This window comes from Sphaeramia orbicularis, chromosome 24 (genome assembly GCF_902148855.1).
Source record: "Sphaeramia orbicularis chromosome 24, fSphaOr1.1, whole genome shotgun sequence".
NCBI lineage: Eukaryota > Metazoa > Chordata > Actinopteri > Kurtiformes > Apogonidae > Sphaeramia > Sphaeramia orbicularis.
The window spans coordinates 49,252,606-49,270,545 of NC_043979.1; the positions used below are offsets into that span (position 1 = coordinate 49,252,606).

Sequence of the window (17,940 nt, forward strand, 5' to 3'; positions counted from 1 at the left end):
TGGAAAATCTGATTTCAAGAAACCTTACCAAGATAATTTTCACTTGTTTCATTGGCAGATTTTTTTTTTGTTGTTGCTTAACTCAAGCAAAAAAAAAAAAAAAAGTCTGCCAATGGAACAAGTGAAAATTATCTTAGTAAGACGTCTTGAGATGTTTTGACTACAGCATTTGATGATAATGCATGTGTTTTTGTTTCTTGTGGCACATTTTTTTCATTTGCACCACGTTCCTCTTCTGTACCTCCTTTAGACCGTGTTTGAGTTTGTGAATTTGCCTCGTTTCTGTACTTGCAGCTGTTTTCTCTAACTGAGACGCACTGGGACGTTGGAATGTGTTTGGCCCTTATCGGCCACCATAGTTTTGACTTTAAAACCATGTACTTGAATTATTTGAAAGAACTCAAGTGTGCAACGAGGGATAAATGTTTACTGAGATTACTCTAAGTAGCAAGTAAGAAGGCCCTGAACGGAAACTGGCTGAAAAGAGACATACCTGCTATAAATGACTGGACTGATGTAGTGTACAGTTTCTATCTATCTATCTATCTATCTATCTATCTATCTATCTATCTATCTATCTATCTATCTATCTATCTATCTATCTATCTATCTATCTATCTATCTATCTATCTATCGTTCTATCGTTCTATCGTTCTATCGTTCTATCTATCGTTCTATCTATCGTTCTATCTATCGTTCTATCTATCGTTCTATCGTTCTATCTATCGTTCTATCTATCTATCGTTCTATCTATCTATCGTTCTATCGTTCTATCTATCGTTCTATCGTTCTATCGTTCTATCTATCGTTCTATCGTTCTATCGTTCGTTCTGTCGTTCTGTCGTTCTGTCTATCGTTCTATCTGTCTATCGTTCTATCTATTGTTCTATCTGTCTGTCGTTCTATCTATCGTTCTATCTGTCTATCGTTCTATCTGTCTATCTGTCTGTGTGTGTTTTGGAGAGAATCACATTTAAACTGAGATGTAAAACTGATATCTTTGCTGAAAATCTGTTAAACTTTTCTTTAGTTGCAGAGCATTTGATGATAATGCATGTTTTTTTGTTTCTTGCGGAGCATTTTTTCATTTGCTCCATGTTCGTCTTTTCATACCTCCTTAAGACTGTGTTTGAGTTTGTGAATTTGCGTCGTTTCTGTACTTGCAGCTGTTTTCTCTAACTGAGACACATCGGGCCGTTGCAGTGTGTTTGGCCCTTGTCGGCCACCGTACAAAACAAATTTTAAACTTAAAAACTGCCTCCAGGAGTCCATGGACACATCTCCAAAATGGAACCACAGAGGGACAGTCAGGTTATTCACATGTTCACACTTTTTTCCACACTACAACAAAGAGAAAATGTAGAATTATTATTTATAGGTTCTGTTGTTATTTTAGTGGAGATTGCGTTGGGCTGAATGTGGCGGACTGACAGCCCTGATCTCCATCATAAGTGAAATAAATCTGGTGGCGCTTGTTAAAGACGCTCGGTATCTCATTAGGATCTTCTGTTTATCACACAAGTGTAAACAGGAGTGATGTCACCGTTTTGGTGTTTTCTGAAGGTGGCAGACCGGAATGATTCCCCCTCGCAGCGCAGCATGAGGACACCGGCCACGAATTTGGAGTCGGCAGTCTGGAAATATAATTTGAGGGGACCGAGAACACAGAGGGGATGGGAGGACTGCAGCTTATTAACCTCTGCAGGAAGCTCCTCCGCTGATTGTCACTATTCCCTGTCAGATTTCATTAAGATACGGCCACACGCACACGTTTACGCTCACACTGGGAGACAGGAGGCAAATGGCCTGTAGCGCTATCCGCTGCAAATACAGCCACGATGACGACCACGCACACTCGCACATCTGCACACGCTCACATCCGCTCGGAATACGGCGAGGTGTGCACGGACGATGATGTGATGAGTCATTCGTAATGTTTGACCTTGGATGCTTCCTGCGGCGGTGGGCGGGCCTGAAACCACGGCGCTACTGCTCCTCTGTCGGCAGCCAATCGTACTGCAGCAACAGAGCAGCGCCGTAGTCTGATTGGCTCCTGCACACCTGATCAGTCAGACGCATAGTCTTTGTGTTTTGGGGAATCACACTGAGACAGTCCGTCAGTTACATGGGGGTTTGTGTGGTTAGCTGGTGTGTTCGGTGGGGTTTTAGTCATCATTGTTGTCTTTGTCGTCTTCATCTTCGTCTTCATCGTTATCTTTGTCGTCTTCATCTTCGTCTTCATCGTTGTTTTTGTCGTCTTCATCTTTATCATCATTGTTGTCTTTGTCGCCTTCATCTGTCGTCTTCATTTTCGTCATCATCGTTGTCTTCGTCATCATCATTTTTGTTCTCTTCATCTTCATCACCATCATTGTCTTTGTCGTGTTCATCTTCATCTTCATCTTCATCACTGTTTTTGTCGTCATCATCGTCGTCTTTGTCATCTTCATTGTTGTATTTGTCATCTTTGTCATCTTCATCATCATCATTGTCTTTGTCGTCTTCATCATTGTCGTCATCATCGTTGTCTTTGTTGTCTTTATCTTTGTCATCTTCATCTTGGTCATCATCGTTGTCTTTGTCATCTTCATCTTCGTCATCATCGTTATCTTTGTCATCTTCATCTTTTCATCTTCATCTTGGTCATCATCGTTGTCTTTGTCGTCTTCATCTTCGTCATCATCGTTATCTTTGTCATCTTCATCTTTGTCAACTTCATCTTTGTCATCTTCATCTTCGTCATCATCATTATCTTTGTCGTCTTCATCTTCGTCATCATAGTTATCTTTGTCGTCTTCATCTTCATCATCATCGTTATCTTTGTCATCTTCATCTTTGTCGTCATCATTATCTTTGTCATCTTCATCTTGGTCATCTTCATCTTCGTCATCATCGTTATCTTTGTCGTCATCATTATCTTTGTCGTCTTCATCTTCGTCATCATCGTTATCTTTGTCGTCTTCATCTTCATCATCATCGTTATCTTTGTCATCTTCATCTTTGTCATCATCATTATCTTTGTCATCTTCATCTTGGTCATCTTCATCTTCGTCATCATCGTTATCTTTGTCGTCATCATTATCTTTGTCATCTTCATCTTCGTCATCATCATCGTCTTTGTCATCTTTGTTAGCAATTTCTTCTAACATAATCGCAGACGAAACTACTGGTCGGATTATTTAAAATTTTATTTGTATATTCCTTTGGACAATGTCTATAAAGTTTGTTCAGTTTTGAGAAATTTGACTTTGGCTTTTTTTTTTCAAACTAATTTTTTGCAATATTTAAAATGTTCCTTTCCTTCTAATGGTCCATATTTTGATGGTTTATAACATGTAAATGGCGTAGTTATTATTGATCCCAGATAGAAGTCATATATGGACTGTGATTGGGTGAGCTGAGTTCTCCTCCAGTGAAAGTCCCGCCCACTTCTATAGTTAGATTGATGTGCATCCAGACCACAGGACTGGAACCTAGAACAGAACCTGACAACCTCACACATTCAACTGGGGATGGATTCACGTAGAACATGAGATACAGGGACATTGGTTCTATTTTTTTTATTTTTTTTTTATTGTAGCTCTTATGAGACGTCTAACCTGATCGCACTGGGCTGAAATCGTACTCAACAGACTGTAAAATCTACAGTGAAACCTGCCTCACTGACTCACTGAACGGGTTATGCTGATGTAAGGCTTTCTCCATTTTTAGAGGCGTAAAAATGAATCCATTAACACCAGGGTCTTATAGCAACGCACACACTAATGATGACTTAAATAAACACCTTAAACCAGGGTCACATTCAGCCTAATGTGAGCTCAAGTGGGCCGGGCCAGTAAAATAATAACAGTGAAAAAAGTAAAGTCCCATTAAGAATGTTTGCATCTACAAAGTTACCTTAAAAATGTGAACATGAACAACCTGAAATATCTTTAGAAAAATCTGTGCAATTTTAACAATATTATGCCTCAGTTTATCATTTACTTCACATCTTACAGATCACAGTGGATCCACAAATACACAAATAATTTATTAACAGGCAGAATACTGGTCAAATTATACTTTGTAGGTTAATATTTGTTCAGGTTATTCATATTTTTTTGTGAAAGGATAGTTTGTAAATGTAAACATTTTCATGTAAGTTTACTTTTTTTTAACAGTAAAACAAAGAGAAAAATTAGTAGTTGTACGGAAGAGGATTAGGTTTTATTATGGTATTTTTATGTATTTATGTATTTTTTATTATTATTATTATTATTATTATTATTATTATTATTATTATTATGAGAAAAAAGTCAGAATCCTGTGAAAAAAATCAGAATTCTGAGATTAAAGCCAGAATTCTGAGGAAAAAAAGTCAGCGTTCTGAGAAAGAAGTCAAAATTTTTCGTTTATTGTCAGAATTCTGAAAGAAAAAAAGTCAGCATTTTAAGAGAAAAAAGTCAGAATTCTGAGAAAAAAGTCAGCATTGTGAGAGGAAAAAAAAGTCAGAATTCTAAGAAAAAAGTCAGAATTCTGAGGGGAAAAATTCAGCATTCTGAGAAAACAAAGTCAAAATTCTGAGTTTAAAGTCAGAATTCTAAGATTAAAGTCACAATTTGGAGAAAAAAAAAAAGTCAGAATTCTGAGTTTAAAGTCACAATTCGGAGATTAAAATCAGAATTCTGAGGAAAAAATGTCAGAATTCTGAGAAAAAGTCAGAATTCTAAGTTTAAAGTCAGAATTTTAGATTAAAGTCACAATTCTGAGATTAAAATCACAATTCTGAGAAAAAAATGTCAGAATTCTGAGAAAAAAAAAGGCAGAATTTTGCAAATCTCATAATAATAATGAAAAAATATATTGGATCATAATAATTTTTTTCCCCCGTGGTTCTAATCCTCTTCTGTAGTAGTTGTCATTACTTCTAGGTTCTTACGACAGTATTTAACTGCTCTGATTCACTTCAGATCATATTGGTCTGAATGTGGAACCTGAACTCAAATCACTTTCACATCCTTTATAATGTTGTTAATATCTTCAGTGTAATTTTTGATTAATTTTCACACATTCATCCCACGGGCCGGATCGAACCCTTTTGGCGTGTTGGTTTTGGCCCGCGGTCCGTATGTTTGACATGTCATAGTTTGTCATAGTTTTGTGACTCAGCAGTTTTAGCTCCTGACTCGTCACTTTGTGTTCATTTAATCTAAAACGGTGTTGGTCGTCCGTCATCTGTCTGGTCATTAAATAGACACAGTATGTTTACGAAGGTTCAGACAGCCGATGATCAAACTCATTAAGTCCACATAAAGATACAGTACGTATTATAATAGAACACATTTTCTGTTGATAGAATGAACAGACATGAAAATCTGAAAGCCTTTACACAATGGAGATGTCGCAATGTGAGCGTATGAAGTATAAAGTTGGAATAATTGAGTTTTCAGACACATCACACTTATTAATCCTGTTTCTACACGTCATTAATCACCTTTGAGCAGGTGGAATGATTACATACTGAAGCCCAGTTACACTGTATTGTCACAGTCATTCAGTGAAAAAAGGTAAAAAATAGCCTATTTTATTCCATCTTAATGGGCAACAGTGAGAACGTGTAGTTTCCACGGTAACTATAGAGCCTCTGAACGTCCAAATGGGTCACATCTGACGACCGTGAAAAGATGAAGAACTGCATTTTACACAAAACAGAAAAAATATAAAATATATATCATGAACTGAACATAAAAAAAAACATCTACAACCTTATTTTGTTCATTTTCATTAATTTAATTTAATTTTTTGTTTTGTTTTTGTTCATTGTGTTGCCTATGTTGTTCTTTTTTCTTCAATTTTGTGGCTTATTTTGTTCATGTTACTATTTTATTGATTATGTATTATATACTCTGTTAATTTCATTGATGACTTTGGCTGTTTTTGTTCATTTCATTGCTTATTTTAGTTTTTTTGTTTTTTTACTTAATTTTAGTAAATTTTTTTTCAAGTTATTTATTATTTCATACTTTTTCTATTTATTTTTGTTCATTTTACTCATTATATATAAACCCAGTGTGTCCATCCACTGTCATTGATCCATCTCTATGGGTTTTACTGGTGAATCAATGTTGTAGAAGATGATGGTGTTTCCATGGTAACTATGAAGCCTTTGAACGTCCAAATGGGTCATATCTGATGACTACGAAAAGATGAAGAACTGCATTTTACACAAAACCGAAAGAATATAAAATATATATCATTAACTGAACATTAACTGAACATAAAAACCAACATCTACGGCCTTATTTTGTTCATTTTCATTCAATTTTTTTTTTTTAGTTTTTGTTCATTTTGTTTCCTATTTTATTCTTTTTTCTTCAATTTTGTGGCTTATTTTGTTCATGTTATTATTTTATTGATTATTATATACTCTGTTAATTTCATTGATGACTTGGGCTGTTTTTGTTCATTCCATTGCTTATTTTAGTCTTTTTTTTAAAACTTCATTTTAGTCAAATTTTTTTCAAGTTATTTGTTATTTGATACGTTTTCTATTTATTTTTGTTCATTTTATTCATCATATATGAACCCAGTGTGTCCTTCCACTGTCATTGATCCAACTCCATGGATGTTGTAGAAGATGACGGTGTTTCCACGGTAACTACAGAGCCTCTGAACGTCCAAATGGGTCATATCTGATGACCATGAACCGGTGTTAAACAGTTTAGATCAGTAGATGGTTTTGGAAACTGGAGGATGTTTAGGTCTTCGAGGGTTAAAGGAACAATTCTATTAAATTTACAGTTGGTGCAGTTGCTTTTGCACAAATATATCAAAACAATAAAGCTCAAACAAGGAAAACAATGGAAAAAACAACTGTTTATGCAGAAGGAGGATGGGACTGTACATGGAAAGAATCTGTAAAAGCCACTGAAACACTTTTTCACAAACTCTATATGAGATTTATTCAGAATATGACTTTACTTCAAACTCATCTACATGTAAATCGCAAGAAAAAGTGACTTATTCAACAAAAATATCAATAACTGAATGTAAAAACAAGTGTCTTTATCCACTGTCATTGATCCAACTCCATGGGTTTTACTGGTGAATCAGTGTTGTAGAAGATGATTCCATGTTTCCATGGTAACTATGGAGCCTCTGAATATTCAAATGGGTCATATCTGATGACCATGAAAAGATGAAGAACTGCATTTTACACCAATTATTGACATGGATTAATAGGATTAATGGATCAACAGGTGTTTAACAGTTTAGATCAGTAGATGCTTTTGGTCGTCCTCAGCCGTTTAGGTCTGGAAGGGTGTAGGAATATGGTAAAAAAAAAAGAAAAAACAAAAACTAAACCTATAATTCTGGTTTGTTCAGAAAAACCATCACGTTCGCTCTCCTCCGTGTTTGTTTTTCTTACCTTCACACTAAATTTTCTTTCTCTGCGTGGAAAAGCGCGAACCGTCTTTTCCGAACGATGGGAAATATCACCGAAAACAGCGTGACGCGCAAACCCCAGCACAGCCTACGAACGGTCACGTGTGTACGGTGCAGATCCACACACAGGTAGATGAAGCACATCTCAGCATCAGTTTTTCATCCACAAAGAGCCCTGAGGTGTTCCACACCTGTCTGCTCCACTCTGCCTCTGCCGCTGGCTTCAGCCGTCCTGTCTGTGTTCACGGATGTCTGCGACACGAGCACAGCACTGTCAGACACAAGGGGTGGACCAGGCCCAGTTTAACCCTAACCCCTACCCCTTACCCTTACCCCTACCCCATGGCCCTCCCCCTTACCCTTACTGTTTGGCCCTCCGCCTACCCCTTGGCCCTACCCCCCCCTTACCCTTACACCTACCCCTTCGCCCTTCCCCTTACCCCTAGCCCTTGGTCTTCCCCCTTACCCCTTGGCGCTCCCCCTTACCCTTGCACCTACCCTTTTGCCCTTCCCCTTACCTCTAGCCCTTGGCCCTCCACCTTACCCCTATTCCTTACCCTTACTGTTTGGCCCTCCGCCTACCCGTTGGCCTTCCCCCCTACCCCTTGGCCCTCCCCATTACCCCTACTCCTTGGCCCTACTCCTTGCCCCCCCCCCGCCCCCCAAACAAACATTACCCTATGAAATGGGACAACCCGACCAGTTACATCAGCAGCAGTCATCGATGCTGCTATAAACAGATGCAACAACTTTGTTTCCAAAATAATTCCCCATGTTGTCAGCAGCTGTAACCATCTCTGTTCTGTGGGCTTTGGGCATCTTTTTGTGGCTATCGACCGCAAACCACAGAAATGCGATGTGTAACACATTGAAATGGACCATCAATTGATTAAGTTGTTTGGGATTTATTAGTTGACAGTTGATTTGGCCTTGGTTTTTAGATTAGCTGATAGGTCATGAGCTTTTGTGAAGATGCTGCGTCCATCGTCTTTGTTGTCAGTATTAACAATATCACGGGGCTACATTTTTTTTTTAGAAATTATCTGATACATGTACTAAATGTTACATATTTTATAAGATTAATAGGTGTTTGTATCACTTCTTTCGGTTTACTTGAAGCCACATCAAAGTGTCACTGCTGTGTGCTTCAGTGTACATCGAATAAACAAAGGCAACTATAGTTAAGTTTTCATGATTTTCTTTCAGATTTAGTTGAGAAAAAGAAATGGGTCGTCACAGTTCATCAAGATGAGGGACCGAACTTCAGAATCCAATTAGGAAGTACGTTCGTGTGTAACAGTTGTCCTCAACACGGACTTTTCCAGGAAGAGGATTACCAAGGAAACATCAGTGATATTGTGAAGGGATTCAAGAGGTTAAAAGTCCCGACCCGACCCGTGACTAAACACATTGTCTACACAGTAACTCACTTTTAATGGCTTTATTTTTGGCTAAAACACACACCGTCAATAAAACTCTAATATGTGCTGCTCGACGGCATCTGTGGCTGGATAAATGTGCTGCTAAATGTCCAATCAGGAAGTACGTCCGTGTGCAACAGGTGTCCTCAACACCGGCATTTCTGGGAAGAGGATTACCAAGGAAACATCAGCCCACTTGAGACCAAACTGGTCTGTATGTGGCCCCTGAAATAAAATGAGTTTGACAGCCCTGCGCTACATCAGTAATGTCGTTTTTTAAAAAATGTTTTCACCTTCAAAAGGCCGTAGAAATCTTAAAAACCGACATAGGCTGATGCGTACACTGGTGTTGACTGTCGATGCTCCTAATTGGGAAAACATCGGAATCCGTCTTCCAGCAGCAGCTTCCACTCGAAGCCCCTCCAAAGCGCAGACCTCCCGTCTTGACACCAGCCTACACATTTAACTGGAAAAGGGAGCTTTTTGGCAGCCGTCAGGATTGTCGAGGCTAAAGTCTGCTTTGACTTCCTCCTCTGTTCTTGGCAGCGTCGGAGTCTGAACGGCCACCAGGGACTCGTCTTTACTCACCAGGTTCTATTTCTCTGTCTGATGGGAGAGACAGACACAGGGCCGCGAACGCCGCCGGTTAACCCTCTCTTTACCAACGCCAAGAATGTTGTTAGCATTAAGAGTCGGAGGAGCATCAGAGGCTACGGGTGCCTCTTTGCATATTTAGCATCTGCTGAATGGGCTGGTATAGACGAATGGATTCACTAAGTTTATGGACAGATGAGTTTGTACGTAGACATTCACAGTAGAACCTCAGAGTACATGACCGTACGTCTTTTGTGATTTACTCGTTTTACAAATCAGTTGTCCCTATTGACATTAATTGAAATATAACCCTTGAAGACCCAAACATCCACTATCGACCAAAACCATCTACTGATCTGAAGTGTTTAATACCTGTTGACCCTCTAATCCTATCAATACATGGAAATTACATTACATTGTCAAAGAATTACTGAAAGAGTATTTATTTGCAAAACAATGCTCGGTGTCGGCTAATGTTTAGTTGATTGACATTACATTGATATATAACTGTGAAATATATCTGACCATTTACAAAGTATGCTAAAAACTACTTTTTGGGAGGTACTGTTAATGGATCTAGGTCCTGTATAACATGTATGTTGTTTTTGTTTTGTAATTGTAATGAATGGTTTTTAGTTGTTTGTTTTGTTTTGTGTGTGGGTGTTTTTTGGTAATTTGTGTATTGCAGTGTAAAGAGAATTGTGTTCGGTGTGGAGTCGAGGAAGAATAGCGATAGCCTAAGCCAAAGCTAATGGAGATCCAAAGAAATGAAATGAAATAATCGGTGTAAAATACAGTTCTTCATCTTTTCATGGTCATCAGATATGACCCATTTGGACGTTCAGAGGCTCCGTAGTTGCCATGGAAACACCGTCATCTTCTGCAACATTGATTCACCAGTCAAACCCATGGAGTTGGATCAATGACAGTGGATGGACACACTGGGTTTATGTTCAGTTAATGATAGATTGGACTGAAAAACTCACTTTGTCTTCAGTTTTCTCTGTTGTTGATATAATAACCCTTAACTTTCATCTGAGCTTTAATGAACATCTCCACGATCAGTGAATTGAATATAGGAAGATACTTGAGTTATACTGACAAAATACAAAATACAGAGGATAATGTTACAATAAATGGTGATAAATCACTTAAGAAAAGTTAAAATGAGAGAAAATGTCATTTGGGAACTGACACAAAAGTTGCGCTGGGTCTTTATGGGATAATTAATCTGTTTCAGCCCTTCAAAAACCACTCAAACATCCATTTTTTTTTTTTTTTTTTTGGTTTTACTGATAAAGCTTATGATAAAGCTTCAAATGTACATTGTAGTAATGATATTTAGCTTCGAGACAAAGATAAACACTGAGAGCCAGTTAATTCTCAGTTAATTTGTTGAATTTTAACTGCTTTTTTTTTAACCTTTTATTTAACCAGGAAAAAAAATCCCATTGAGATTAAGAACCTCTTTTTCTAGGGGGTCCTTCAACTGAGACATTTTATCCAATGTATCATCAAGGAAAAGAAAAGGTTAGGTTAAAGGTTAAAGGTTAAGGGTTACTTCACTTCATTGTCCCTGTAGGGAAATCTGCTGTTACCTATTGACATGCACACACAGTACCTAGCATTAGCATTAACATTAGCAATTAGCGCATTAGTAGCAGTGAGCTGTCAATAGTCGCTTTTCCATTGACCCTCAAGTTGTGTGAATATAACTTGCGCGTAAAAATTTGGCTAATGGAAAAAACAACAATTTTGCCAAAACTCTCATTTTTTGATTAAAAGTGTTTGCGTTGGCAAGAGGGTTTTTTTTCGGGCGTAGCGCAATTGATACATCACACAAAACTGCAATGGAAAGACCTTTTTCTGCAACTAGTGTCGTGAATAAAAATAAACAAATGTTGACAGGATGTTACAACAAGAGAAGAAGATTTTTAAAAGAAACATGGTGCGGAATGTGTGGACACACCAGGAAACTGAGTATTTTTAAAATTTAGTACGAGATAGAGGGGTAATATATAATAATAATGAATATATCTGTAAATCAACACCATATTTACGTTTGTCGCAATGTTTATGGAATGACTTCTCGTGTCATCTCGCGATAATAAATAAACAAATCATTGCATTTGTGATTTAATGGAAAAACCGAAACTACGCACTTCTGTTTTTTTGACATTTAGTAAAATAGCGGTGAAGTTTTGTGCAGATGTCTGATGGAAAAGCAACTATTGAAGACGTCTGGGGACCAACTCCAGGTTTTAATCAAGGACATCGACAGACACATTAACCTGTATTTACCTGTTTTCAATGACGGGGAAAACTAGAGGGAAAATAGATTTTGCAGCAAATAAACTATCGTTAGTTTGACTTTTCATCGTACTTCAGTTTCATTTCATCACAGTAAAGAATTTCAACTGTGACGTGACAAAATGCGATTGTTCGCTTGGTTGGACGTTAATGATGTGACATTAGGAACTTTCCCACTTTCTCCATGTTTCCGTTTGTCTGATCTATAAAACCAACTTTAGAACGTTGGACTCATCTGTTTCTCCACTGATTGAGTCTTTATTCGCTGAACTACTGACATGAATCCACTTCTCCATAATTACTTTCTTTGTGAACGTGCAGAGCAACAGAAAAAGTCCATTTGTTCTTTGAATATTCTCTGTTGAGGATCTGCAGATCTGCTCAAACCCATGATTGGAATGTGAGTCAGTTCTCAGTGTGGGTCAGCGCCTGCTTTGTTCTGTGGAAGCACACATCTGTCATTTTATAGGTTTTCAGTCATAACTTTAAAGAACAGGATTTGCAGTAACCTCAGTGCGGTCCATTGAACTGAATGGAAGTTTAGAAACTGAACAGGAATTCTGAACTGAACTGACCTGAAATGACCTTCACTTCAAACTGGTACCACGCCTACCTTAAGTTTCTACAAGGTCAACCACTGGCCTTTCCTTCCTTCCTTCCTTTCTTCTTTCTTTCCTACCTTGCTTCCTTCCTTCTTTCCCCCCTTCTTTCCTTCTTTCCTTCCTTTTTTCCATCTTTCCTTGCTTCCTTCTTTTCTTCCTCCCTCCCTTCCTTCTTTCCTCCCCCTTTCCATCTTTCCTTCCTTCTGTCTTTTTTTCCTGCCTTCTTTCTTTCTTTCTTTCTTTCTTTCTTTCTTTCTTTCTTTCTTTCTTTCTTTCTTTCTTTCTTTTTCTTTCTTGCCTTTCTTCCTTTTCCTACTTTCTTGCTTATTTTCTTTCTGCTTTCCTTCCTTCTTTCCTTCCCACTTTCCTTCCTTGCTTCCTTCTTTCCTTCCATCTTTCCTTCCCCCTTTCCTTCTTTCTTTCCTTCCTCCTTTCTTTCCTTCCTTGCTTCCTTCTCTCCCTCCTTTCTTCCTTCCTTCCTTCCTTCTGTCTTTCTTTTCTTCTTTTTTCCTTCCCTCTTTCCCTTCCCTTTCCCATCTTTCCTTCCATCTTCCCTTCCCCCTTTCCTTCCTTCCTTCCTTCCATCTTTCTGTGTTTCCTTCCTTCTTTCCCTCCTTCCTTCCTTCTCTCTTTCCTTCCCCCTTTCCTTCCTTCCTTCTGTCTTTCTTTCCTTCTTTTTTCCTTCCCTCTTTCCCCTCCCTTTTCCAGCTTTCCTTCTATCTTTCCTTCCCCCTTTCCCCCTTTCCCTCCTTCCTTCCATCTTTCCTTCCTTCCTTCCCCCTTTCTGTTTCCTTCCTTCCTTCTTTCCTTCCTTCCCACTTTCCTTCCTTCCTCCTTCCCTCTTTCCTTCCCCTTTCTGTGTTTCCTTTCATCCTTCCTTCTTCCTTCCATCTTTCCTTCCCCCCCTTCCCTCTTTTCCTTCCTTCCGTCTTTCCTTCCTTCCTTCCCTCTTTCCCTCCCCCTCTCCATCCTTCCTTCTTCCTTTAGTCCTCTCTCCCTCCTTCTGTTCTATTTTTACTTTCCTCCACACTGAGCCCATCTCTGCTCTTTGTGGAATTGGCAGGCCTGTTTTCTCCTCCACGTCCTCTTTGCGTCTCTCTGTTTATCTGCCCGTCCTTCCCTCAAGCTAAAGGACATCCAAACAACAGCACGGCCTGCCACGACTTCACCCTCCCTCGGTCCGTCTTCCCATTAAGATAAGATGAAACCGATCCCAGGGGGATTATTTGGGCCATTACAGCAGCGAAACAGTGACAGGATACGACCAAGACAAACATAGCCAAAAAACGCACATACATTAGTCTCATACCTCGCGAGTACGTTACGAAATGTCGTCTTATGTAAAGTAAATTATGCGTGAGCAATTAGATAAATGAAAACGTTGTGTTCCGCACGAAAGAACAGCGGCGCGGAATTAAAATACAGTCACAAATCCAGAAAAAACAGGAACTGAAGAGTCAGACCCCTGCTACTTAATCTGCTGTTGCCATGGAGACGCAATAGTTTTTCCTCTTTATCTGTCTCACCATATGTCAATAACTAAGGTTTTTCAGAAAATGTTTGGAAGACATTTTCAACACTATTTGTTATTTTGGCAGGTTTTCTTTGAAATGACACATGGGAAATCCCAGAAGAGAGATGGACGGAGAACACTCATATGTATAATATTAGAAAATGAAAGCTGGAGTTAACTCCCATAGACACCCCACCCCCTCGTATCCATACTCACACAGGCTTCTGACCTGTTTTTACCCAGAATGCCTGACAACCTCATATGACTCAGCATTCCTCCTTCTGAACCAATCAGTTTTCTGAGTGCAGGTTTATGTCCGATCAATAAGGCTCAGTCTCCTCTAATGCCGACCTCACTTCTCTTTGCGTCTTTGTGCCGTCGAGTAACTTAGACGTTCCTTTAATTCAGTGTTTTCACATTAATACAGCAGGTTGCAGCGTTGGGCATCAGGTCACAGTGAGGTGATGCTCTCCAAATATAATCACCCTTCCATATGCATTCATTTTCACTTCAGGCAGGATTGCAAATTTAATACTAATATAGAATATTGCAGATGGTGGATAGTCTTACTTTTCTCTATTGTTGCTCCAGTTTAAATCCAGATTTCTTGCATTTTTCTTACTGTTTTGTGCCAGTTGCTGCTTGCGAGTAGTAATTTTTATGCATTTGACCTTTTTAACCCATAAAGACCCAACATCCATCACTGACCGTAAAAAATCTACCGATCTAAACTATTTATACAGCAGTTTTTCCAACCTTTTTTTGAGGCTCGTGGACCACATTTAAAACATCACAAATTTCTGGCTGTTACCCCCAGACAATGAAATATGGAGAAGGTTTTTGCTAAAATTAATTGTGGTTTTCCTCATGTACTAGTTTGTCCTATACTATGTTGCAAATAAATGGTTAATTTTAGAAGACATTTAGTCTCTATAATGCATATTATTATGGATGGAGGCAGTAATCCAGTGTAGAATTGGATTTTCCTTGGTCAGGATATGTACAGTCAGTCCAGTCGTGATTTACAAGTGAGGACAATTAATACTGAACAAACAAGAACTGAAACTATGAATTATGAAAGAGCGCTGCAGCATCTGAACCTGACCACAGTGAACATTTGACAGACAAACAGAACCACAGTGCTGCAGGTTCACACTCAGTTGTCTGTTATGTCTGTGATTGTCTCTGTCAACTCAACATATGTTTCTTATTGTAAGTTTTTTAATTTTATTTTTATCAATTACTAGAAATGTAAGGTGACCCCATTTCAATTCCAGGCGACCCCACGTGGGGTCTGACCCTAAGGTTGAAAAACACTGTACTAGCTAGTAGTATTTTTATGCATTTTAATTGTGTTTTATTTCTTTTTAACCCTGTAAAGCCTGAACCATTAAATCTTTGAGAGAAAATTCCACTTCTTCGAAACTGAAGCCTTTATTGGTCCTTCTGAACAACCAAACATATTTTTTTCAAATATCATTTTCCATGTATGAGTTTCAATTTTGTATCATATTGAACCCATCAGGTCCTCAATGCTCCAAAATTCTTATTTTTCGAACAATAACAAAAACATTAATATGGACACAATAACATGTACTAAACAACTATGTTAATTCCTTTTCTAAACCGTCCCAGTTCTTCCTCCCTTCCTCATTAAGTGTACAGTCTTGTAGATGTCACTGGAAACGCGGCCTCTTGGTGATCCCATGAATCCTCCTCCTGGTGGATATTCGCTGTGCTTGCATGTACTTAATTGTTTATACCATTGGGTTTTACCAAGAAAATAAACATTACACAACCTGATTCATGCTAGAGGGCTTTCTTCAAAACTCATGGAATCAATCTGGATACGTTTGGTTTCTAGGGTTTAACCCCTAAAGACCAAAACATTCTATACTGACCAAAAAAAAAATCCACTGATCTACTAAAACTCTTTAATACCTGCTGATTGACTAATTCTATCAATGCATGAAAATAACTGGTGTAAAATGTAGTTTTACAGTGACCCCTCAAATTGTGGAATATAACTGCGCATAAAAATGATTTTAATGGAAAAAAGAAACTCTCTTTTTTTTGATTAAAAGATTTTGCGCTGGCAAGAGGTGTTTTTTTAGGGGCGTAGCGCAATTGGTATATCACAGCAAACTGCAATGGAAAGAGACTTTTCTGCAACTAGAGTCACATGAATTAAAAAAAAAAAAAAGGCTGTTGATAGACGTTAAAACAAGAGGAAAAGTTTTAAAACAAACAGCGGAGTGGTATGTGTGGGGCACACCAGGAAGCCCAATCAATTTTTTAATGTCGTACGGAATAGAGGGGTCATATATAATAATAATGAATATATCTGTAAATCAACACCATATTTATGTTCATTGTCATGTTTATGGAATGACTTCTGGTGTCATCTCGCGATAATAAATAAACAAATCATCGCATTTGTGAGTTATTGGAAAAACCGACATTACGCACTTCTGCTTTTTGGACATTTCGTAAATACCTGTAAAGTTTTGCGCTGATGTCCAATGGAAAGGCGACTACTATCTTGTAATGCATGTGGAAATGAGCGAAAATAGTCACTTGCCCGATAAAGGGTTAACTTAAAAAAAAAAAATTCCCCTTTTGTGATTTTTGTCTATTGTCGTGGTCATTTTTTTGTATTTTGTTTTGTTTTTCCTTTGTGGCTATTTTCTTTTTTTAAATTTGGTTTTGTGCCTATGTTTTTTTTTTGTTTTTTTTTTTATTTCTGGTGACCTGTAGTTTCTTCGTGTTGTTATGATTTTGTAAGTAAAAATAAAATGCTAAATAAATAAATAAATAAAGGGTTAATTTACCATCACAAGCCAAGCCCTTCGTAGTTTTGGACCAGGAAAGAGACTGAATTAACACTTGGAAGAAATCAGAAAATGCTGCAAATTTCACAAAATCACAGAAATATAACATGTAATAGGTTGTTTGCTTTGGATTTTTTACTTTACAAATTACCCACATGGTTGATTCAGATGATTACAGACGACTTCCACAGTTATTGCATATGACCATAATACATAATTATATAATACTAGTCCTGCACGAACCGGAGCTAAGGCTGGATGATGTTCTGACAAGGATGTCAAATGTAGACAACATAAGTCTGATTTTCAGAGAAACTGTCGTTGGATAAATAAGTTGTGGTTTCTTCCCATTATTCCTACTCTGTTTTAAACGGGTCATGTGGCGCTGAATATGAAGCGTTTTATCATAGGTTATATGTAGCGTTAATGTTGCGAGGCTAGGCCAAAGGTATTTATATCTGTTTATTATTCATTGTAAATAAATGATAGCGTGCTGTTAAGTGCAGGCTTTTCGTGTGACATATTGTTTCTGCCATGAGTCATGAGTGATTTAAATCGAGTGCACATTTTGCCTCATCTTTAATGCATAAGTGAACGCAGAGAAAATCCGTCCAGCGGGTTAAAAACTACAGCTGTCACAGATGTGATTGAGCCCAGAATGACGGCGTCAAAACTGTGAAGTGTCAGAGAAAATAAGACTGACGGGACTGAGACGAGAGCCAGGACCTCCATGAACTACCGGTGGCTGAAATAATCCTGGTTTTACACAGTTTTCAATGAATCCAAGTGTTGAAAATACATGATATGGACAAAAGTATGTGGACACGTTAACCCTGTCATGCATGAATTATAAGAACCTTATAATTGAGTTTTTTGTTTTTTTTGTTTTTTTGAGTGTTTTTATTCCTCCTTAGGCATGAAAAAACCAATGAGATTGAGTTTTTTTTCCCATAGATTTACAAAATGTCCACTCAGCTACACCATGAATTTTATTCTTGAAGCAAAGAAACGTATTTAAAACCAAATATGATCAAGTGATATGAAAACAGTGAAGTGAAACCAGTTTAATGCAGCCAATCTGATGTTTTCTCACATTTTAACATATTCTAATACTAGTTATTACCTCACTTCAGGGAGTAATACGCAAAAAAATAAATATTAACAATTGATTTCCACTCAAGAACCAATCAACAACAGCAAAGTTACAGTATGGACAGGAATTGCAGTTTCTGAGATGATGCATA

The 17,940-nt window shown here is 38.0% G+C and overlaps 1 protein-coding gene across 1 annotated transcript in view; it reads right to left on the reverse strand.

Moving 5' to 3' along the window:
• LOC115414891 (uncharacterized) overlaps positions 1-17,940 on the reverse strand; it is a 185,128-nt gene that overhangs the window by 153,464 nt on the left and 13,724 nt on the right. The window lies entirely within an intron of this gene.